Below are 25,301 nucleotides of genomic sequence, written 5' to 3'. Positions count from 1 at the left end.
TGCGCTTCCTGGGTTATGTGATACTCCTGCTAGAGCCTTCATATAAAAACACAAAGGCTCACAAAGAATATCATTATTATTATTACATTATATTGTTCAGTCAGTGGAGGAAATATGTTGTGAATAATCCTCTCTTTGAAACAGTTATAGTCTAAAGCCTCATGTTTCCATGTTGATGGCATGCACAGGTGTTGTGATCAGTGATGTAGAATGGTTTGTATCTGATGAGCTGCCGGTCAGACATCCTGTGCATTTCATCACTGTTGCCATTATATGCTCTGTCAAGGTCTTGAAGAGTGCTTGTTTTTGTTTTTTGGGTGCTCTGGGTCGAAAAGTGTTAACAGATCTTTCAGTAACTGTATTCAGTAGTTGTTCTTTCAGTTTATTGACAGATTCCTGATTCTGCCTTTAAACTTTCCTCTTCAGACTTTCATCCTGAACTATCCACTTGCTTGGGATAGACAGATGTACCTTTTCAGGGGGCTTCAGAATCAGAATCAGAAATACTTTAACAATCCCAGAAGGGAAATTGCTTATGGCAGGGGCAGTGCTGGAGGCATGTGAAGAGAACGAAGGCTCTGGAGGTGTGGAGCTGTTTATTGGTGGTGCAATGTCATCATTTAATGAACCCTCAGGAGATGGAGGGGTCAAGTTTATTAAGGCATCAAGCTCACTTTTTCTGGAAAACTAAAGCTGCAATCAGCAGCTTGGACAATATATGTCAATGAACTGGGAACAATAGTGACCACGGTTTATGACAGAAGATGAGAAGTTGTAGCTCAAAATGTTACACCACTGAAGAAAGTAGAGGAGTTCTTCAAGACCCCCCTCAAGGCCTGCATCCAGGCAGGATGGGGCAGAACAAACCCACTTGTGCAGAGGTGTTGGGAGCCTGGGTCCTGTTAAAGTCACTCCCCCAAAAATCCCAACATCACACCCCGCACGAGTTTGGTGGATTTACCCAGTGGGCAGCAGGAAGTCATCCTGTTTGCAGCGCTAAGAATATCCACACTGGTGATGAGCTGCTGTGGGACTATGGGGTGACTAGGAGGTGCTTTGGGGGGGAAGGGAATGATGTGTCCTGCTTGAGAGCTGAATTATTATAAATAATAATGACAAAAAAAGACCTGACCTTCCAGCTCCAAGATATAACCAATAAAACAAGATAACTGAGCACATGTTAAAAATGACTCTCGCACTCGCACAAGATCGAGCTGAACCATCTGAATACATAGCAGTTTCAACTTGGCCCACTAGATGGAGCCAGTGGTTTCTCAGCCGGTGTGTCACCAAGTGGAGAAAAGTGGCTGCTGTTGAACAGGCCTTTATGCATCTATATGAACACCTTCAGAGCCGAAGTTTCAAATAAAACAATTGTTACTTGAAAAAAATGTCTGTGAATTAAACTGGTTTTATTGGAGACTTAAAGGTGAGTTCATAAACTTACACCCAAAAAAGAGAAACTCAAATAACAAAAGAAATAACATGGAAAAAAACTGTGAATCCAGGAGAACAACTGCAGACACACAGAGTGAGACCGGAACAAAGAGGACACACAGACTGGAACAGACACACTGACCAAGGACCAGGAGAAGCTCGGGGATTATATACACAAGGACACAGGTGAGAACAATCAGGGTGGGGCAGCCGATCAACATGGAGTGGAAGCAGGTGAGCTCAGTCAGAGGAGGACTGGGAGTGTCTGGAGGAGCACAGGAGAAGAAGCAGAAACTACCAAGAGCCCTGAGCATAGTGTTCAAGAGTTAACAAGACACAGGTGACAACAATCATGGCGGAGCAGCTGACCAACAAGGAGGGAAACACAAGAGGAAGGAAAGAGTCCTTTCACAATAAAACAGGATATCCAACAAAACAACAAAGTACATGAAGCAGGAAGATGGAGGACTTAAAGGGAAACAAAGCTGACACAGCTGGCATCATGACATTAGTAACAGTTCAAATGCAGTAAACATGCTGCAGACATGTGTTCATAGATGAAGTCAAACATCAAATGTGCCGTCCCATTCACCTAAATGTTACTAAGAAGAGGACTTCCTGCTGCTCCTTAAACATGATGGTCTGCTGTGGGTCATGTCTTTGTTCTGCACATGTACAGCTAACATCTCCAGTGTTACACAAACACATCATGTGTTCCATTAGGAAAGCATGTGGAAGTCCCAAACCAGCTGTTTCCCATTCAGGGAATTGGAATCCCCTGGATGATGCAACAGCAAACAGCAGCTTCCCTGAGGGGAAACTCAGGTAATAAGTGATGCTGCATCAGCTCTCACCTGTTTACAGCTCTGTCCCTTCATCCCTTCCTAGCAGACTTCACTCACATTCAATCTCTAACGATGGGCCGTCAACTAGTCCTGCACATGGCCCAGACACACTTTCTGGTTGTTAACTGACCATTAACCAACTATAGGGATCTTAGTCATGGTAGCTCCTGCAAGATCCACCCACAGAGGTCCTGAACACATAAAACTCAGATTCCAACCAGAACAGTAGCAGAACTGAAGAAGCCACTCGGGGGAGTGGGAAACATCTTCAAAAACAGTCCTGGAGTCCAGCTGTCACGACTTGGTGTTATTTATGGTTTTTGATGTCCTTGTTTTGGGTTTTTCGTTTAATCTGTGCTTAGTTATTGTTGTTTTCCTGTAGTTCTGGTGTTTTGTTTTCCTGGGTTTGTGTTTAGTTGTCTAGTCTTGTCTTGTGTTTCCTGTTTTACTTTGGTAGTCCTGTCCTCCCTGTGTATTGTCTGGAGTTTTGCTTCCTGTGTTTTCCCTCCTTGTTGATTACCAGCCCTGCCCTCATGTGTGTCACCTGTGCCTCGTTGTCTTCCCTGGTCCCTTTGTATATAGTCTGCGTCTTCCCCTTTGTCCTTGCTAGTTCGTCTCGTCTGGTGTAGGGTTTGTTTTGTTCCATGTTTCGTCCATGCCATGCCATGCCTAGATCCTTGCCTACTCCATGTACTTCTGCCTGACCCCACCAGGCTCCAGGTAGAAGCCTCGTTCATGCCTTGTTTTTGCTCTTGCCTTTTATGCCATGTGCCTTTTTTTCTGAATCTAGTTTTGCCACGCTAAGTGTGATTTTTGGTTTTGTATTGTTTTGCCCTCCTGGCCTTTAAATAAAAGACTCTTTTGGATTTTAACCACTCTGCGTCCTGCAACTGTGTCCTCACCTCCTTACACAAACCCTGACACCAGCTGCCTCGATTTAAACTCTTGGAAATGACTCTGACCTGATGAATGAGAGCATCCACAGATATACTTTTCTACTTACATTTACTCAGTTTTGTTAGTATATTTAAATAATTAGTTTCATGTTTACTTAATATTTTAAGTGTAAAACTGTTTCACCACGTTGAGTAGAGCCTGCTTACAGTTTTTAGAGTGTATATCAGTTCAGTGCAGCATAGTGCTCATGAACAGTGAGCTGCTGAGACACACCGACATGTGGACTTTGCTTCTTTAGGGAAAACATTGAGATGCATTTTCGCACAGGTTGGTTTGGTCCACTGTCCTCTGCACTTAGGAGGCCAGTGCCTTATCCATTAGGCCACTGGGGCTAACATGTGCCTCCTCCATGTGTGTTAAGGTCTTCCGCTTCCTGGGTGATTCACAGGGGTGTGGGGTCAATCAGAGGTGCTGTAACACCGTTGTGATTTGGAAGATGTACTCCAGACATTGACAAGAATTCTTAAAATAGGCACAAAAGTCTTGGCTCTGTAAGACTAAAATGCGACTTAAAACATGACAGAAAACATTCAAGTAATCCATTTTGTTCTAAAACCAGAAATGAAAAACCACTAATTTAAGATTAGGTAACTTAAAATTAGAATTTAAGTCTATCTACTAAATTACCTTTAGGAAATGACACCTTAATCTGCACAAATGTAGTTAAAATAAGACATCATTTCTTAAAACAGTATAACAAATATAAGTGAAGTTGTCTTAAATCAAGACACCAAAAGTTTTTAATTCAATATATTGTATTTAATTCAAAACAGGACCACTTCCACATTCCAAAAAACATCAACAACAAATGTGACGAATGTGATGAACTTTTCTTAGAAAATCAAACACAAGCTTCTACAAACAAAGGGGCTCACTCACTCAGGGAAGGACTTCCACTCACCAATCGCTTCTTTGTAGTGGGGGGTCAAATCCTGCTCGTGGACTGAATGGTTGTGTACCTCTGTTTGCAGTACTGACAGGAGTGTAGAAATGCACTTTGGGTATGTGCAGGGCATAGTAATATGCCATGAGGTAGAGAAGTCCCTCATTAAGTCTGTCCATGGTGAAGGTGCTCACTGGAGTGTTTCCAACGGCGACCATGCAGTTGTCCTCAGAAACAAGCAGAACAGGAGAAGACAGGCCCCGCTGCTGCATGAACCCATCAGGATCCTCAGAAGTCTGGATGACACAAATAAATGAAGAAGATTAGAAAAACAGAACTTTGACCTGGATGAGGACATTAGTGAAATTCTATGGTCACAATAAATCCCCTTAGCATTCAGCACTGCAAATGCTAAATGCAGCACAGCTAGAGCCAATGAAGTCAGTACTACATTAAGCACACTGTAGAAAACACTTCCCCTTCCCCTGGAACTTTGGAAATGATCAAAGTTTATCTCAAAGTAACTAAACTAAATATAAAATGTATGAAAAACAGGAATATGTTATGAACAATCTCACCGAAAGGACATGGAAAAGAGCCTCGCTGCTTGAGCCCAGTTTCTTTGGTGGCATAGAGCTGGACGGACAGAGCAGTGGCAGGGCTCTGGAGACAGCTGTGATATGCTCCACTGGTTGAATGGAAAAGGCACAATACAACGTGGTACTATAAGTAGCTGTAACATAAATAACTGAGACATTATTATGTAAAAAGAACTAAATGTATCATGACTTCACCTCCATTCAAAGTTTTTGGAGGCTTCATGGCCTTCTTCATCACACCATAAAACTGGACCTTTGAGTAGAAGCTTTTCCATCTGTTCTGCATCTCTGATATGTGCTGGAAGTTGCTTGGTTGGAGAATTGGCTGCAGCTCGTCAAGCACCTGAAAAACAGATTCAGTGAAGAATTAAAAAAAGTCTAACATTCTATCTAAAATGATTCACCATCAGGCCAAACAAATCTATAATGTGTGAGACATATGAACATTATGCTATTTATGTCAGGCTACAAACTGAGCCATGTGAACTAAGTGGGACCAACATTACTTACGTGATCCAGTTCCCTGAAACAAGGGTAAGCCTCTAGAATCCTTTAAGACGTCAGAGGTGATGAAGCGTCTTCGAGACTCGGATTCAAGGTTCAGCAATTGAGTTACTGCAGCTTTGTTTGGCTTTTTGGACTTGTACATTTCTTGGAGGGTCTTGTAGTGTCCTGCTTGGATTTTCTGGCTGTCCAGACATCAACTGAACAAGCTGAAGACATTACAGGGACATTATGGAAAGAGGACATGAGATATCCAAACAAGCAAGTTGTCAGTATAATAAGCTGAGTAAGTGGTAGCATTAATTCATTAATGTTTGTGTTGCTTGATATAAAAGTAAAATATTGGACCAGAGTACAGACACTCTTGGACACATAGTGAAACATTCCAAAGCTGCTGAATGTCCAGAACGTGCCATATGAATGAACTCAGCCAAAATTATATTTAATACAATACATACATTCTTCATCACTGCTGTCCCGTTTTGCACTGGGGTGCTGGCTCTAGGTGACACTGGGATGCCCATGGAACTAACAGGTGAATGTTCCAGAATAATGGTGGATGCACTGGAATCTCCAGAACTGACTTCTTGGTTTCTTGGAAGGTGGAACTTTGGTTGCACCTCATGTTTGGCAGGGTATCTGGAGTCCTCTGTGGCTCTTGCGATGGAGATCATATCAGTCATAGTGTTTCTTATGAGTCCGCAAAAGAGCTCCTTGGATAAGGTCACATTGTGCTCAGTTCCCAGTCGTTTCTGCTCGAAGTAGGAGCGTCGCACCTGTTCAAGCTCACTGTCCGTGAACACCATGTATTCTGGGTTGGACATAGTCACAAATTTAGAAGTATTTGCCTCCTCTTTTGAAAGGTCACTGCCTCCAGTGGGGGAGATTGATGAATTTCCAGAGCAATATCCACCTAAAACACATTTACACAAACATTTATTGAGCATTTTTGTCATAGTCACATTATCATTTTGGGGAATGAAAAAAAAAAACACTTGTTACAACTGTTAAAAGTGAAAATAACTTTTTGAAAAATGTATTTGAAACAGATAGTGATATTGAACCATGTGCTGTTTATCAGTCCTGTTATACTGTGACAGACAGATCTGACCTTTTCATTTTGATTCACTACAAGCCATATAGCCCGGCGCCTCCAGAAATGTTCAGGACCAGGAAAGAGGTCTTTAACGTCATCTCGGGAAAGCGATGGGATCAAGTCTTCTCCAATATTAGCAGCTGTAAAACAGAAAAGTTAGTCAGGGCCAAGAAACAGAGGTTATCATTAAATACCTTCAGATTTTTACATAGTAGGTGAGGATATTTTGTCAGCACCTGTTTCCACATTTTTTATTTCTTGCTACTTCTACTTCAAGAGTAGTATGTGAACTTAACATCATGTATTCATGTCTTACAAATGACCAGTTGTTGCTGTATTTTCAGTGTTTACAGTCCTTGACATTGAGAGAATGGCCCCACAGCTCAATGAGACATAAGCTATTACTAGATTAGCCCGTTTTATGTGTTTTAGCTGCTAAACTTTAGCCGCGAATCCACAACTTGTTAAGCTAGGCTAACTACATTAACTCACCATTAACACCAGCACAACATCAAAGTAACCCTTGTAGCATACCTCTGACTGTGGCAGGTGTAACCTCGTCCAGTTTGTCCATTTTATGAGTCTGACATCCACAGTTTGTTGAGAATTATGATTTCACAGCAGCAGCAGGTAACCTCTAGCTTAAAGTTTAGCTTCACGGACTCCAAGTGGAAAAAAACGCGCCAGGTGGAATGTACCATATTCCAAGAGGGAGCGGGGAGGGGCTCTAAGCCTAAATACGTTTAATTTGCATTTTTACAAACTATATTTACGTAAATAAGGTCATATTGCTTCATAATATATCGGCATATCTGGATAATTGATAAATAGTAAGTGGTTTCTGTTGTTATAAGACATGGAATTGTGGTACGTACCTTCATCATGACGTGTCAGCAGGTCGGCTTCATGCAGAGCAGGCAGCTAGCTGCTAGCTAAGGCTAAAAACAGGGAATGATTTGGCGCTGTGTTATCTGCTTTGTGTTTGTAGCTCTCACTCTCAAGTCTTTACTGAGTCATATAAATACTGCTCATAGTCGTAGTCCGGACTTTGTTTGTGGAATTGATGGATGCACCAAAGAATATGGAGTCTACAACTCACTATGGTCACATTGGAAGAAACCACCGCGAACACCTTGAACATGGCAGCAACCATTCACAGGGAGAGAAGACAACAGCAGCTTCATCAGGTGAACAGAACCGTGTGGGCATACAGTCCAGCTGAGCGACGGGGGAAACCAGTGAGCGAACGGATGAAGCAGTGCTGGAAACAGGGGGTCATGTCTTCCTGTAGACTCTCTGCATCAAGTCAGTCAGAGGTGAGTCCTGTCCAGTTTAATAACAGCATCATGTTTTGTGTGGAGGAACAGTGATTTTCTTTTTAAGGAGGACATCAGGTGTAACCGTCTGACCAGACAAGCTACTGCTGTTATGTTGACTGCAAGAGAAAGCACCATCTTTCACAGGTCTGTCTACATACAACATTATTACATCTGTTTTGATTTGTGGCTCTGTTGATTATCTGCATGTCAAGGACAAGCCTAACTCTCACTGAATGGTGCACATCTGGGCTGATGCCTGCAATTGAAAACATTGTGTTTCAGATATTGTGTATATATATTGAAAATAAAAAATACATTTACAGTGACCCTATTAGTCAATGAGCTGCAGCATATTTCTCTATGAGATGTGATGTTTAATAATTCCTTGTATTTGCTCTCTGCTATCTAATTAGGATTTGAATGTACTTTGAATGCCTTAATAATGAGTTAAATAGCATCATTGTGTGGATGTTAATATAAAACACTTTGTAATAGAGATTGCATGCTAATAAATTAAAAACTTGTGACTGCTTGTATTTAATTTGCTCTTATTTCTTGTCTGTTCTGCAGAGGTGTGAATGATGTCTTGGCAGCAATGCAGCAATATCAAGCTCTGTTGGTGACTAGTCTGAGGAGTCAGCTACAAACTATTTCAACATCAGGGAACTTGAAAAGGAAGCGTTGGCAGTATTGGACCGGATTGAGGATCCATTCACATCTGTTTGGACAGCATACAGGCAGGACAATGTGATTAAGAACAATGTCAAGTGTGTGGAGTCAGAGGAGCTTTCTGTTGGCTATACCGCCTGCTGCAGAAAAAAGGGACAAAAAGGGTTCTTGCCACAGTTCCTGAATGTTTTCATTACATACCTCTGATTACAAGTTCAGAACAGATATTGTCCCATCCAAATATAAATAAATAATGTGTTGTACACTGTGGTGTGTGAATATTGCACCTATCAGAAGTGGTTATTATACAGTCTGACAGCAGCAGAGGTTGTGTGTAATGACGCAGCTCACCAGCAGAGGGCGTGTGAAGGAGCAACAAGCAGAAACTACAGAGGAGAAGAGACACAACAAAGATCAGAACAGACACACTCAGCTCTTCTCTCTGAGACCATGATGATACCGTCACATATCATCACTGCACATGTTTTTGGCTGCACGTCTGGAAATGAGAGGAGACAGAACATTATCATACATGTTGCATAAGTAAAGTCACATGACATGCACACTGTAAATAAAGGAAACCACATATTTTTAAGACACTTAGAGCACAGAGCCCAAGAAATAATATAATCTAAAGCTCACAAGACACAAGACGAACAGAACAGAACAGAACAAATACTTTATTTATCCCAAACTGGGAAATGTTTTCTATTGCAGCAGCAATGTACAGGGTCAGTATCATCCTATCTGCTGGTAAAAGTCTTTCTCCCCGTCAGGGAATCGAACCCCGGTCTTCCGCGTGACAGGCGGAGATACTATCCACTATACTAACGAGGAATGCTGACAACCACAGTCTGTCATAGCAGCAGCCACCTGGTGCGGTCATGTGTCAGCTGGGGTGTGACGGAGTGGCTACGTCAGTAACTGTGGGCAGACTGCAGGTGTGTGTGCACCCAGACACACACAGGTCCCAGCTGAGAGCAGCCGGACCTTCCTGTCCTCCTGTCCATCGCTGTCCAAGGTGAACCGACACCACCAGACCACAGGGCCATTATTTATTTAGCAGGAAAGAAGAAGATGCTCTGCAGCATTCAGGTGTTATCAAGACAGCCCCTATAAAGGAGAGGTTCTGCTTCTCAGGAGGGTCACACCCTAATACAAGACCACTTCCTGTTATGCAACAAATAAACTTTATGATTCAATGTTGAGCTAATGCCACAGCCACAGAAAGACATTTCTCCAGCTGCTAGACAGCAAGCCTTACCTAGACATGGAGGACAGTCTCCTCATGGAGGACAGTCTCCTCATGGAGGACAGTGATATGCAAAGTGTCCAGTCTTTGTTGACACAATTAGAAGAAATCTTTGTTCATATCTTTACCAATGTCAAACTAAGAACAACATGTGCTTTGTGTTGTTCTTCCACCGACTGACACATGAAAAATAAGCGGGCACACATGGCTCGTTGGTCTAGGGGTATGATTCTCGCTTAGGGTGCGAGAGGTCCCGGGTTCAAATCCCGGACGAGCCCTGATGTTTAACTGTATTCCTTGTTGTTGACTCTTTTCAGTTCCTCTCTAACTACCACACAGCTTTACAAAGCTAACAAAGTTCTATTCAGACTCATCCCAATCCAGAGCAGTTGTTCCACAGTAACATCTGCAGGAGGACGTCATCACCCAGTATGTGACCTGCACTGTGAGCTGTAAGGTCTTATACAGACAGGTGTGTGTCTGTCCTCATCAAGTCCAATCAGTATCATCAAAGACAGCTGGACTCAGATGAAGGTGTAGAACCATCTGAAGGACGATCAGAAGAAATGGACGCACCTGAGTTCAATATATGAGTCACAGCAAAGGCTCTGATACTTAGGACCATGTCATATTTCACTTTGTCTTTTTAATACATCTGCAAACATGTCAACAACTCTGTGTGTTTCTGTCAGTATGGGGAGCTGTGTGGACATTAATGAGGAAAAATGAACTTCAATGATTTTAGCAAATGGCTGCAATATAACAAAGTGAAACATTTAAGGGGGTCTGAATACTTTCTGCACCCACTGTACACATAACAAATGAATGTGACTGAAACAACAGCTCTGTGTGTAATATAAATATACAAACTAATGTGATTTGATCAGAACATTTTAAAAGACAGTGATGATCTGTTCTTATTGTCTAAACAGGAACAGTTGAAGCTCAGCTTGCAGCCCCTGTATCTCAGGCTTCTCAGCTTCTCTTCAGATGTTTGGACGTTTCTGCTGGAACCTCTCATTTAATGACTCACATTTAGAACTTCTGACTTTATGTGGAGGAGGGATTGATTTTGGAATGAGGAAGCTGCAGCCTGGGATTCCACCACTAGATGTCAGCATTGCACAGCATTGGTGGCTCAGTTCAGATTGAGAGAATGCAAAGAGTGTGCAAAGCTGTCATCAAAGCAAAAGCTGGCTGCTTGGAAGAATGTCCATTTAAAAATGTCATCATATGTCCTAACCAGCAGAGGGAGCACTGATCATAAACTCTCTGTCTCACATGTTATTGTCATGTGTTTTTATGGACGATGATGCTGACTGTTGTTTTCTTGCTTCTCTCTGTAAACAGCTTGTAAGCAGCAGCTTCCCTGAGGGAAACTCAGCTAATAAATGATGCTGTAACCTCTGGGACTTGATCTGCTGGGTGGGAGTCCACTACATTATCCATCCATCCTCATCCATCCAGCTACACCATCCCTCATAAAATGCAGGCTGGAGGATGCGGGCATCGATCCCGCTACCTCTCGCATGCTAAGCGAGCGCTCTACCATTTGAGCTAATCCCCCTTGTACAAAGGGTCAATTGCAAGTCAATCAGGACTCACTGCACTACATGAAGTGTACTAGTGAAGTATTGGAAGCATCAGACTTTTAATCTGAGGGTCCAGGGTTCAAGTCCCTGTTTGGGCAGAACACTTTGTACTCCCTCTTGCTTGTACTCCCCTTCCCTCTCTGTTAATGTGCTTGGAAAGAGCTCTGTGAACAGCCAGCCTCTTTGTGTCTTGCCCTCCTCGTGCAAGGTGTCAATGGTCGTCTTTTGGGCAACTGTCAAGTCAGCAGTCTTCCTGTGGTTGTGCAGCCTACAGAACTAGACTGAGACCATTTAAAGGCCTTAGCAGGTGTTTTGAGTTCATTATCTGGTTAGAGTGGCTCCAGGTGTCTTCAATGTTGAACCTTTTCACATATTCTCATTTCCTGACATACTGAATGTGGGTTTTCATTGGTTGTCCGTTATAACCATCAAAATTAAAAGAAATAAACACTTGAAATATTTCAGTCTGTGTGGAATGAATGTTTGCATTATACAGCTTTCACTTTTTGAATGGAATTACTGAAATAAATCAACCTTCTAATGATATTCTAATTATATGACCAGCACCTGTAGTGGTGTTTTGTTGCAGCCTGTGGGGTCACCATAGAAACAAAGCTATTTTATGAGTATGAGTAATGAGTACCCTAATTAAGACACCTGTGTGATTCTCCTTTCACTCCTGTCAGGGCAGATCCCATGTATTTTAATGGGGGTTGCACCCTCCGAACAACTTCTCTTTTTGTCCAAACTGAAGCCTTCATACCAAAAATAAGAACACCATCAGAATCACAAGAAGTTGCTCTACACACAGTATAATGTTTATGTGTATGATGTCAAAGATGTGGAGATGGTGGCGAGTTACACAATATGGCTGCTCTGCTTCTCTGTTTTTGGTTTTACATGATGTCTTAATGGAAGAATGACCGGCACTCTTCCCAAATAACTGGATCTACAGGCAAAACGGTTTGGTGTTCAGTTTTAAGAGTGACACCATCAGAAAGCTAACGAGTGTTCCTTCGAGCCGATATACAAATTATCCCAGTTAGATGGACGGTGTAGGCCTGAGTACAGGTTAGAGAGATTTTTTAGGCATCTTCTTAGCCTCCCTCCACTCTGAGTGATGACATCACCCACTCTGCCTTTGATCATTCCACGCAATCAAAGTCAAAAGTCAAAGTCAGCTTTATTGTCAAATTTCTATATGTGCTGGACATACAGAGAATCGAAAATTGCGTTACTCTTCACTCCACAACATATAACATATAACTAAAAACTCAAGATAAATATAAAGTGTAAAAAGGCACACACAAAATACAAGGCACAAAATGAAGGCACAATGCAGTAAGAGTGCAAAAGATGTATAGTGCAAGACAGTGCAGTTGGCAGAATGTAAACAGTCCAGGAATGGTTTAAGTTATAGCAGCTTATATGAGACTGGTATGATATGACTAGGGTGCAAGAGAATGCACAGGGTAAAGTGGCTGGTGCACAGAGTTCCTTTTTGGTAAAGTGGCCGGTACAAAGAGTTCCTATCTTGGGGAGGGCTTGGGTGTCAGGGTCAGGGTTTTTTTGTAGAGGAAAGGGGGAGAGAGTGGGGCACAGCAGGGAGAGAGTTCAGCTTCCTGACAGCCTGGTGGATGAAGCTGTCCCTCAGTCTGCTGGTCCTGGCCCGGAGGCTGTGCAGTCTCTTTCCTGATGGCAGCAGACTGAAGAAGCGGTGTGAAGGGTGGGTGGGGTCTCCTGTGATGCGGAGGGCCTTTCGGGTGAGACAGCTGTCGTAGAGGTCTTGGAGGGAGGGCAGAGGGACGCCGATGATCCTCTCAGCTGCTCTCACTATGCGATGAAGCGTCTTCCTGCAGGTGGCGGTGCAGGCTCCGTACCACACAGTGATGCAGCTGGACAGGATGCTCTCAACAGCCCCTCTGTAGAAGGTGCACAGGATGGAGGGAGGGGCTCTGGCTCTTTTGAGCTTGCGGAGGAAGTAGAGGCGCTGCTGTGCCTTCTTGGTCAGTGATGCAGTGTTGTTAGTCCAGGAGAGGTCCTCAGTGATGTGCACACCCAGGAACTTGGTGCTGCTCACCTGCTCCACAGCAGCACCGTCGATGGTCAGAGGGGTGTGCCGACTGTGTGCTCTCCTGTAGTCCACAACCATCTCCTTTGTGTTCTCCACATTCAGGGAGAGGTTGTGGTCTCTGCACCACTCGGCCAGAAGGTGCACCTCATTCCTGTAGTTTTGTTTCATCTCCACTGTAGGACAAAAAAATTCACAGCTTTGTGGCTCTGTGGCACAATGGATAGTGCATTGGACTTCTAGTTAAACACAGGAGAAGTGATTCAAAGGTTGTGGGTTTGGGTCCCACCAGAGTCAAAGTGCCTTTTAACTTCCTGTGGCACCGTCCTTCAGGGAGGATACCTGTTGCAGCAGCTCCCGTCCTGAGAGCTAGAAAAAAGGACTGCACTCAGACATCTCGGAAAACAGCGTCGCTGCCCCCGGTTTTGTGACTGTACAGGTGGACAGAGATGTGACTGGTGTGAGCTTTTGCTTGGCACAGAGGCAGCTAATAAACTGAAAGTTGTACCTTTTTCAAATGACATGGTGAGGAGGAGGATACACAACACAAAGCTGGATCTGCCCTGTGCTGTGTGCTGTCATTGTTCATTGTTGAGAACGCCGATCCACAAATTCAACATGTTGCTGATGATCCCCTTTCCCTTTGGTCTCTTCCAAAAGCTAATGGTAATGGAATGCTTCTCACTGTCCTGCACTGTCTCTGCCACACCCTTCCAGTGTGAGTAGGGTGTGTTTGTACTAAAGTCACACTGTTTCTCAGCATAACTCTCTGTATGGCCCGTACGGGGATTGAACCTTGGTGTTATTAGCACCACATTCTAACTAACTGAGCTAACCAGCCCTGGCAAAGTTTAACACACCTGTCATTTCATCGGAAAACAAAAGCATACTTATCTAGCATACATAAATGTCATTGTCTGTACTGTATCCCCAATGGTACAGCAAATCACTCATTAAGGAATATGACATGCAGTTTTTATTTAGTAACAATGTTTAGCTTTTAATCTTACGTAGAGAAGTAGAAGGAGTGACTTTTAACCCTCGAGAGTTTCATCATAATGTCACATCATTTTTTCACCGATTTTTTTGGCTAAAGGGCCGATGTGACATATATGTCACAATGATTTTTATCTGATTTGATTTTTTATCTGAAGTGCATTTGTTCAATACATGTGTTTACAACACGTTTATGTAATAAAGGATGTGTTATGTAGTCATTAGAATCCTTGACTGGTCAAATCTTACATTTAGCAAGTAGATTTTTAAAATTAGCTAGCTCTGCGTCTTTAAACACAAAATCACATACAAACAAACCAGCCTGTTTCCTTAAGGACCCACGGTGACATAGGTGTCACCGGTCCTTTAGGACCCCAATGGTACAGCAAACCACTCATTAAGGAATATGACAGCAGTTTTTATTTAGTAAACAATGTTTAGATTTTAATCTTAGTGAAACTGAGGGAAAATCGCTGCATATCAATTTACGATGAATGAATTCCTCGATAATTTGCATCCCTATTCTGACCTGGAAGATTGAGAAGATCGGACCAGTTGTATTTTGTTTTTTGGAATATTTGAATGCTTTTTTTGTGGAATACTTGAGCCTCACCCAGCCTCGACCCCCAGCGCCCCCCCCCCCCCCCCCCCCCCCCCCCCCGGTAAGTTGAGTTTGAGACCCCAGCTGTAGATCTTTGTTTAAAAAAAAAAAAGAAAGAAGACCATATTTCCCAGTTTTTTAAGTCCGGTTGGCGCCTCCGGCCGCCCGTGTGTCGAGCAAGCCACCTCCTCCTACAGCCAATCACGAGGCCGAGTGCTACTACGAATTGACTAACATCCGGTCCTTTATGTCCTTTAGACACACCTGTAGTCTGACAAGCGGCTCCGTTTCTTCAGGCTTCATGGATAAATACAGCTGGGTATCATCAGCATAACAATAAAAGTTTATGCCGTGCTTCTGGACTATGTTTCCTAGAGGGAGCATGTAGAGGGTGAACAAGAGCGGTCCGAGCACAGAACCCTGTGGAACACCGTGATTAAAACTTGTACCTCTGGAAGAAACATCATATACTGGGTCATGCCAGTTTTTGCCTTGGTGGCCACCATTCTCTCATCAACAGCCAGTTCTTTCCTTGGGTGATAATGATCCATGAGAGGCTTGATTCTGAGCAACTTGTCATATGCTGGTGTTTCCTTCTTCTTGTCATTTTTTTTTGGTCCTCCTCTGGGTTCACTGGGGTGGATGTTCCAAACGTGGGCAGCAGTGGCTCAGTGGTATAGCAGGGTTGTCCAATAACCGTAAGGTTGGTGGTTTGATCCCAACTCCTCCCTGGTCACTGTTGTGTGTCCTTGGGCAAGACACTTTACCTGCATAGCCTCCAGTGTACTCACTGGCGTATGGCACTCTTTGCCAGGCTGCCTTGAGCAATTTCCCCATTGTGGAACTAGTAAGGTTTCTTAATTCATTTTTTAATTAAAACCAGAGCCCTGAAATCTGTCCCTAGGCATCACAGTAGCTGGTATCCGGCACTGACGTGACTGTATTCTCCCTCCAGTAATCTTGGATATTTGGCAGTGACACCAGTGATGTGTATAAAAGCAGCCCAAAAAACTTGTAGAGCTCCTCAACTTCAACATCAGCCCATTTGTACTTCTTCCGTGCTGCTTTGTTCTTTGCTACATACAAGTGGGCTCACCCTCTTCATCTTCCTCTCTAAAAAATAATTCAAGGGCTTGCTGGACATTCAGCGAACGCTTCAGGAAAATTCTCATTTTCCTTACATCAATGTGAATGCTTGGTTTACGAAAGAAAAATCACAACTAATAAGCAAAACGTAACATAAATAAAAAAATATAAAATATAATCCAAAATAAACACTAGGAAAATCAGTGTATACATTGCTTTGAAATGAGCATGATATTATTATACTCATCTAAATTCAGATAAAAAGGTAACAAACAGCTAAACACTTACCAATTTATCTGTGTAGGCCTATTTATTATTTCACCTCTGCTCTGTACACATAAACCTTTTACAGTGTTTACAACAGAGCAAAGGCTATAAATACATTCATGGAAAGCTTGCCTTACCGGTCATGGCCGATGACAAAAGGCGAGTCAGTATGGCATTACATTTAAGTCATAACTCCAGGGGGCGCTGTTGCACACTCGCAAGCGTAGATATTAACTTCGCGTGTGCAATCACACTCTTTCGCATGCAATATGATCAACAGAGAGCAGGACTCCACCTGCGCTCTTGCTCTCTCTCACTCTGCTCGTGAGGTGAAGCTATGCTCGCGCAGAGAAAAACACTTTTGACTGTTTGGGGGCAGGACCAAGGGGTGTGGGGGACGGGGAGAGGGTGCTTATCCTTCTTTAGATTGGTCACTCTCAGACCTGGTCCCATATCAGTTCACAAGGGGCACTTGTTTTAGAGCCAGAATACAGATTACAAAGAGCACACTGTATGTTTACATGTCATCCAGGTCATATTCATAGAGACCACTGAAGCAAGGCGTCTGGACTTGTAGAGTTTTCTTGAAGACGTTTCTCTGCTCCTCCAAGCAGCTTCATCAGTTCTAACTGTTGGTGGGAAACATGGTTTATATGTGGTGGAGGACCTCAGTGGGTGGTCTGGGTAAAACTCACAAACAATAGCACTAAATGTTTCCATAGTTACCTGTGATGATCTGGCAAGCAGACTTGCAGAATGAAAAGCATTTCAGAATGAAATTCAAAATTCCAGAATGAAAGGCAGAAATCCAGAATAAGTGGCAGCATTCCAGAATAGACATCAGTATTCCGGAATGATAGGCAGAATTCCCGAATAACACTCTGTATAGTGGAACAGAAGTCAGCAGGACATCATTCTGGAATGAAAAGCATCCCAGAATGGAAGAAAGCATTCCCAAATGAAAGGCAGAAATCTAGAATGAGAGCATCCTGGAATAGACATCCATCCACCCACTCCAGAATGATAGGCAGGATTCTGGAATGGTAGACAAAATTCTGGGATTAAACCCCTAACCTGACAGTGGCCTGTGATGTCATGGAAGCGTGTGTTCCAAAATGGAAGGCAACATTCCAGGACAAAAGACAGCATAACAGAATGAAAAGCAGATTTGCAGGATGAAAGACACCATCCCAGAATGAAAAGCATTCCCTAATGAAAGTCAAAATTTTGGAATGAAATGCAGAAGTCCAGAATAAGCGGTAGCATTCCAGTATAGACATCAGTATTCCGGAATGATAGGCAGAATTCCCGAATAACATCATAACGTCATTTAATCAATAGGGCTCGAAATCTGTGTTTTCATTGTTGAAGCGTGGACATGCCTGTTTCACTTACTGTGTGCTGGTTGGTACATTGGACTCAAGGATTGGTTTTTGAAGACACTCCTCCAAGTGGTGTCTTCAGTTCTGCTACTATTCTGGTTGGGAATCTGAGTTTATGTGTTCAGGATCTCTGTGGGTGGATCTTGCAGGAACTCAGACTTTTAATCTGAGGGCCCAGGGTTCAAGTCCCTGTTCAACACTATATATTCCGAACCAGAAATCTTTGTACATATCTTTACCAATGTCAAACTAAGAAAAACATGTGCTTTGTGTTGTTCTTGCACCGACTGAACATGAAAAAAAAGAGGTCACACGTGGCTCGTTGGTCTAGGGGTATGATTCTCGCTTCGGGTGCGAGAGGTCCCGGGTTCAATTCCCGGATGAGCCCTCTTCTTTCAACTTCAGTAGATTGAATGTCTGTCTTACAGCAATAATCTTTAACCCAAACAAGTTCATATTCCAACTTAGACCCTGTAAACAGCAGTCTGCTCAAACTCCTAGAAGCAATCTACAACTGATATGTTTATTCAAGAGAAGAAGTCCTTGCACTGAGGACTAAAGTCAGAATGCAGCACAAGGTCCAGGGAGAGCTGAGGAAGAAGTACAGGGGCTGTAAGGCAGGAGTGAAAGTAGAGGCTGCACGTAGACATTTTAAGCCAGTGATCCCCTCTGCAATAATTAGGAATGTCAACTCACTACTGAATAAGGAGATCAGGAGATCAGCCTCTGTCCTACCCGTCATCTGCCTCTGCTTGAAACTACTGTTGGTAAGTTTTCTGTCTTCTATTCAATAAGTTTATTATCTTTATGTGAAACAATGTGCATGCCTTAAGATAAATGGACCTTGAGTTTAAGAAGAAGTGTCAGTCATTGTTCACGTTGGGGTAGACAGGCTACAAGCAGCTAAGATTAGTTAGCATTCGTTGTAGCTAACGTCTATGGTCGCGTCATATAGCTGTCAGAGGTAAGTGGTGACACGGTTAGTACTTGGAGGTTTCTACACAGGCACGCTGAATTCATCCTTAACACACTGAGAGCGCAGCTCGCCGCCAGCTAACGCAATCCAAAAGTGCTTTGCTTTACTTTTGTAGTGTAGCTGGCAGGCTAACGTTAGCCCAGAGCTAACGCTGTGTGTTAGCCTAAGCAGCACTTGTATGCAGGGGTACAGCCAGTGCTTAAGTGTAGTTAATGTGAAACAATACAGTTGTGCAGGGATTTATTGAAGTGAAGCAGTCGGCATATTTTCGCAATATATTTTATTTTTATATATTTTTTGTCTGCTGGTGGGTGCCTGCTCCCCTGCGTGTGTGTCTGTGCTGCTGGGTGTGCATCGGGCTGGAACTGCGCCGTACGACACAGAGCAGGGGAGACCTGTAAACGTGCTGAAATGACTTTGTTTAGTAAAAGGAAAAGGTATAAACGTGTTCTATTGTAAGGGGACCACCTGCATGCAGATGTACTTTAATACAGTGGTCCCCAACCACCGGGCCGGGGGACCGGTACCGGTCCGTGGGTCATTTGGTACCGGGCCGCACAGAAAGACTGAGCAAACATATATTTTTCATTATCTGAGTCTGAAAGCTGTTTCATTTATAAATCGATCAGATTCATCCGCCTGTGCCTTTAAGCACCTGCCCAGACGCTTGTCTCGGTCACGGGATACGGCCCCAAAATTAAGCCCACAAGCAGCAACAATGAATAAAAAACAAACGTCTTTGGAAGAGCTTCTTCGGAAAGGGGAAAAGGCCTAAACGAGGAGACAGAAGAAGAGGAGCCTACCCCTTCAAAGAAAAAGAAACCTGCATTTAAAAGACTATATCAGGAGTCCTATTTAAAATACGGATTTATTGCAACAGGTGATTCTCACACACCAAGTCCGCTCTGAGTGATATGTGGCGACAGACTCGCAAATGAGGCAACGAAGCCTTCAAAACTGCGAGACCGAGCACCCTGCATTAAAAGACAAGCCATGGAAGAAAACATGAACAAGACGACTGAAGCAATTAATGACGGCCAAAACAAAATTACGGAGTGGACTGGACATAAGAACACACTTCGGGTGTCATGTCTCCCATTATCCCTAGAAGGGACCGCCTCATTGCTGAGAAGCTCAAAGGCTCCCACTAATTAAGCATAAGAGTAAGTTGTCTCTTTATGCACTTTGTTTTCTGTGCCGGTCCGTGAAAGTATATGTTTTACATGATACCGGTCCGTGGTGCAAAAAAGGTTGGGGACCGCTGCTTTAATACATGGATTAGGCTACTACTAAATCCATAGGCGTCGCTACCATTATATCAGAGGGGGACGTGTCCCCTCCACATTTTAAAACGGCCCATTTGGACCCCCCCCCACATTTAGTGAGTAGGAAACTCCACCTAATGCTGTCTCGATTGCTCGTGAAAAAGTTCGTAAGAGAATAACCTCACCGCTGAGAATCCACTCCATGTTTTCCTGGTTACCACAGCGCTGCAATACCGTTACTATAGTAACGGACCTAACAAAGCCAGTGGTTTCTTCGACGCGAGCGTAAAAACACCGTAAAGAGAACCGTCAGTGCTGGTCGACGCTGGAGGAGGTAACGTCAGTGTCATCCCACAAAGTCCAGCTCATGCTGAAGCCTGACTGTTTGTCACATGGCCCCAGGTGACGTTAGGTTGATGTTAAATCAACTTAGAAAAGTTGGGAGGAAGCTGCTGTTTACTTTCAGGTTACAGTAGACGGTTTTATGTGTCTGACGACATGTTGTGCCTTTTCTGCTCCCTCCCCACACACAATGGACATGAGGAGATTCCCAACAAAGATACGGAGAGTTAGAGTTGTTTTCAGCATTAACCCATATTGTAATAAGGCCAGGTTAGCTCCTGTTAGCCTGCTAGCTTTCAGCCTCGCAGAGCCAGTGCACACAGCCACCTGCTCCTATTCTTATCAGCAAGGAAATAAAACACATGTGATGGACCGTCAGGACACAGTGGAGCATTATATGAACAGGGAAACACTGATGTAGCAGATGAGGCAGGGCGTCATTATAAACACATCCACAAGGTTTGTTGTGAATTCAGCAGTTTTATAAGCAAATAAAATAAAGACATGCATCTTTTTGTAAGTTAGTATTTTTAGTGTTTCAGTATTATCTGCATTAAGCAGTTTGGTTCATTTTTCTATGGGATTTGCCAGTTTTTGTCTCTGTAAATGAGAGAAGGCCTCAGATATGGAGGCTGTTAGGTAGTAGCACCAGTATGTTTGACAAAAACTGTTCTCTGTCTCTGAAATAGTCATGAAGTGTTTACTTCTGTAGGTAAAATAGTTTAAACAACCTGTTAAAATCCACAGGAAATCTCAACTACTTCATATTATTACTATATATACTGATTAGGGTTGGGCGATATTGGCAAAAAAATTAATCACGATTAATTGTGGCATTTAGCCGATAACGATTAATTTGACGATTAATTGATGACAGTTGCACTTACATGTTTTTGACTCTAAATTGGCACAGTGTTCTAGCATGATACCGACAAATCATCAGTCAAGTTAACTACTTCATTCTAACAGGTTAAGCTGGTGATTAGGCACCAACCAGCCATGGAAATATGTATTGATAATATTGAGGCACAAACTGCTTCAAAATAATAATGAAGCAAACATTTAAAGTAACTTTGTCCTTCAAATGTTTTTATCTTAAGGTCACAAAGCATGTCAACATTAAAATTAAACAGACAAATAGACAAACAAAGTTCAGAAAAGTCACATCAGTGATTATTTCAAGTTAAAACATGTGTCTGCGCAAATGAACCTGTGACTGGAATATGTCACAGACTAGAGCATGTTTTCACTCAGACTGTAGAACAGCAGCAGAAAAAACAAACAAATAAACAAACCGGACAATTTCACATTTAAATGTGTGTCTGTGCAAATCAACCTACGTTACGTTCTTCCAGCGCTTAGTTTGGTCTTAAGCAGCACAATGACTAAACGTACCGCGGATTCTCGGCTGAGTGGAATTCTTTCCAATATTCTGCTGGAGGAGACTTCGCTGTTGTAATGTTTCCTATCTTGCTGTGGAGTTCGTAAATAAAGATCGAGGTTTATTCATTTGATACGAGCAAAAATTCAGTTACTATAGCAACAACCAACGCTCCCACGCTTCACCTAATGCATGTCGCGGCTCTATTATACAGCTGTAGTGTAGTGTTATGTCCTCGTTGCGCTTTCTTCGTGCTCGGGCTTATGGTGACAGACGTTGAACTTATGTTAGGAACGTGCTGCTCCGCATTATTTAACTGAACACCACTGCCTTCCACCTTATTGTTATTGTGGGCTCACATGTGCGCGGGTGATGGTGAGACTACGCCGCACACAAAAATGCGTCATCATGACGAGGCACTAATCGCCGTAATCGATAAGTGGCAAATATTAATCGATTTTCTGAAGATTAATTGCACACGATACGATTTTTGCACAAGCCTAATACTGATGTACTTTTTTTTCACCACCCACCCACAGAAGGTCCCCCCCGCACATTTTTAATGCTTCCTACGCCACTGACTAAAATCACATTTTTACTTGTCAACAGTAATTAATTAATTGGTAATTAATTAATGAATGTAAAATGAAAACTCACATTTCTTTATAGCTATTCAAGTCTGGTGTGAGAGTAACTACAACTAACAATACTGTTTTGTACTACTACTGTTTTCAAGGTGAATGATGACTTCTTGCAGATCACCACAAAGCCGCTGCATTGAAGTTCATGGCCCAGCTGAGTTGACATTCCTTATTATTGCCGAGGGGATCACTGGTTTAAAATGTCTACATGCAGCCTCTACTTTCACTCCTGCCTTACAGCCCCTGTACTTCTTCCTCAGCTCTCCCTGGACATTGGTCCTCAGTGCAGTGCAGTTCTAGAATGATTGCTTCTGAGAGTTTGAGCAGACAGCTGTTTACAGGGACTAAGTTGGAATATGAACTTATGTGCTGTAAATGTAAACATGAAGCAGCCATCCTATCTACTGAAGCTCAAAGAGAGAATCATTACCCCTAGACCAAACGAACCCATGTGTGACATCTCTTTTTTCATGTTCAGTCAGTGGAAGAACAACACAAAGCACATGTTCTCTTAGTTTGACATTGGTAAAGTTATGCAACAAAGATTTCTGGTTAGGAATATAAAGCCGCTGCATGAAGTCATGGCCCAGCTGAACCACTTCTCAAAGAAGCTTCTGTAAGTTTCCCAGAACAAAGGAGGAACTCAATATTAATGAAAGATCACATGTTTATGTGATGCTCAGGATCAACATGAGTGTTGTGTGTGTTTGTGTTTTTAACCCCTATAGGAGGGCAGCTTACACGTTCTGAAGACAGGAGCCCAGCGATGTGGGGGTTCATCCAACTTAATTGGTATATTGAAATGCAAAGGTTTATGTCCTGGAGGAATGTTATGCACCTTACTGTTTCTATTTCTGCGCATTTATTGGATGGAAAACTCAATTTAATTGAGTTCATCCAGTGAGTATAGGTTAAACAAATGAGTGATATTTAATCACAATAAATATACAGCATTGCAGTGATTAATGTGATTAAAATTGTAATCATGTGACGGCACTAGTTCAAACGTTTGAGTTCAAAGAACAGATGACCTACCAGTGGATGTCATGGTCATGGTTTTCTGCAGAAAGTCTCGTTCGTTTTCTAACATGGCAACCTTCTCCTTTAGAGTTTTCTGTCAACAGGCTCTTGTTCGGACTTTGCAACCCTCACCTCTCATTAAAGCTGGTTTCCAATGATGTGTGTCTGGGTGCGTACACACTGCCCATAGTTACTGACGGAGCCACTGCGTCACACCCCAGCTGATACATGACCGCACCAGGTGACTGCTGCTATGACCCATGTTGGTTGTCAGCGTTCCTTCCATTCCATTACAGCAGCATGAAAACAAGGTCCTGAGCAGCATAACAATAGATAAAGTAGAAATTAAGACTATGGACAGAGCAACCATAAGACATGCAGATATACAGATGAGAAATGTACAGAGATGTATTATGTCCTGTTATGATATCATGAAAAACTCTGAGTATTACACTGTAGGTGAGGATGTTATTGCACTAAGAGAAAAAACAGTGTACTGTTTCCCCATCAGTGTCACTGGGTGTAAACATGGTGATAAAGTACAGAGGTTAGAGTACAGATGGACTGATGTTATACAGTCTGACCCCTGTCTGGACAAATGTCTGTGGCTGAAGGAGACACCCAAGGTCCCCACTGTCTCATGTTTTTATATTTGACTCATTTTCACAGCACTTCATTAGTTTGTTATCATAATCAGCCACCATGTACAGGTGCATCTCCATAAATGAGAATATTGTGGAAAAGTTCAATATTATAAACTAATGATGTCACACTGTGATCAGATGATGAACTCAAAACACCTGCAAAGCAGACACAATCATGGGGAAGACTGCTGACTGGACAGATGTTGAATAAATAAAAATAGTCAGCATGGATATCCTCAGAGCAATAATGGAAATATGACTCCCATCCATCACCCTGCACACTGAGGGAACCCATCAAGATGGGTATAGTGGCATAGTAGTGTAGTAGACCCACTAAAGGTTCTAGCAGTGGAAGTGAGTTGCGGATAAACCACAGATAGAAGTTGGCTCATTTCATACGTGTATCAAACCTCAACCACGAAGGGACTCGAACCCTCAATCTTCTGATCCGAAGTCAGACGCCTTATCCATTAGGCCACATGGTCTAGTGTGTTTGCCACATAAACTTTTCTTTGTCAGAATGTTATGGCATAGTGTTCATAATAAGAGTTTTTGTTGGTGCAGTTGCCAGCGCGAATAGAATAGAATAAAAACAGTTTACATATGAACAGTTATTGCACAGGTGAGTGGAGGGAGAAGTGGTCTGTAAGAAAACTGTACATAGTGCATCAGAAACTAAATAAATAATGTGTTGTACACTGTGGTGTGTGAATATTGCTCCTATCAGAATGGTTATTATACAGTCTGACAGCAGCAGGAAGGAAAGACCTTCTGTATCTCTCCTTCACACACCGAGGGTGGAGCAGTCTGCCACTGAAGCTGCTCTGCAGAGCTGACAGGGCGTCCTGCAGGACTCATTGTCCAGCATCAGAATCAGAATCAGAATCAGAATGACTTTATTTATCCCCGAGGGGAAATTTTTTTGTTACAGACATTAGAAATTAAAGATACATTGAAATATTAATAAATATCTAAATACCTAGATAGCATTTAAATCCCTGAGTTGTATCTAAAGAACATATTCACTACTGTATAAAACCTTTCCATAGTAAAGAGCAGGACATGAATGCACCAGTATGAATGTACAGTGTCTGAGTGACACTTCTACTCTTATACTCTGTACTTAACTGCATTTAATGTAACTTGATACCTCTGGCACAGGAATTTCCTTCGGGATTAATAAAGTCTTGTCTTGTCTTATCTTACAGTTCAGAGTTCAGTAGTTTGATTGAGACAGGCAGGAATGACTTCCTGTGTCTCAGTGGTGCATCATGGGAGTCAGTTTTGTCAGGACCCTCCTGTCACCCACCTCCTGCACTGAGTCCAGAAAAAAGCCAGGTCTCTCTGACTATCCTTAACTGTGCTACATTGAATCAATGTGAGAGGTCTGTAAAGTATTTCTGTCTGACCTTTAATGTTTGATCATGTTTGATATTGCTACACTAGCAGAATTGATATTATAATATAGCATTTATT

At 42.7% G+C, this 25,301-nt stretch overlaps 5 non-coding genes across 5 annotated transcripts; 2 read left to right on the top strand and 3 right to left on the bottom strand.

Moving 5' to 3' along the window:
* Positions 1-9,074: 9,074 nt before the first annotated feature.
* trnad-guc (transfer RNA aspartic acid (anticodon GUC)) lies at positions 9,075-9,146 on the bottom strand. The gene has a single exon. It is a non-coding gene; the product is annotated as a tRNA-Asp (tRNA).
* Positions 9,147-9,767: 621 nt separating this feature from the next.
* On the top strand, positions 9,768-9,839 carry trnap-agg (transfer RNA proline (anticodon AGG)). The gene has a single exon. It is a non-coding gene; the product is annotated as a tRNA-Pro (tRNA).
* Positions 9,840-11,055: 1,216 nt separating this feature from the next.
* Positions 11,056-11,128, bottom strand: trnaa-agc (transfer RNA alanine (anticodon AGC)). Its single transcript has one exon. It is a non-coding gene; the product is annotated as a tRNA-Ala (tRNA).
* Positions 11,129-17,872: 6,744 nt separating this feature from the next.
* Positions 17,873-17,944, top strand: trnap-cgg (transfer RNA proline (anticodon CGG)). Its single transcript has one exon. It is a non-coding gene; the product is annotated as a tRNA-Pro (tRNA).
* Positions 17,945-24,237: 6,293 nt separating this feature from the next.
* On the bottom strand, positions 24,238-24,310 carry trnar-ucg (transfer RNA arginine (anticodon UCG)). Its single transcript has one exon. It is a non-coding gene; the product is annotated as a tRNA-Arg (tRNA).
* Positions 24,311-25,301: the final 991 nt, after the last annotated feature.

Source organism: Parambassis ranga, unplaced genomic scaffold, assembly GCF_900634625.1.
Source record: "Parambassis ranga unplaced genomic scaffold, fParRan2.1 scaffold_21_arrow_ctg1, whole genome shotgun sequence".
In the NCBI taxonomy this organism is placed as follows: domain Eukaryota; kingdom Metazoa; phylum Chordata; class Actinopteri; family Ambassidae; genus Parambassis; species Parambassis ranga.
Note: the sequence above shows the minus strand (reverse complement) of the source record. Positions and strands in the feature narration are given on the sequence as shown.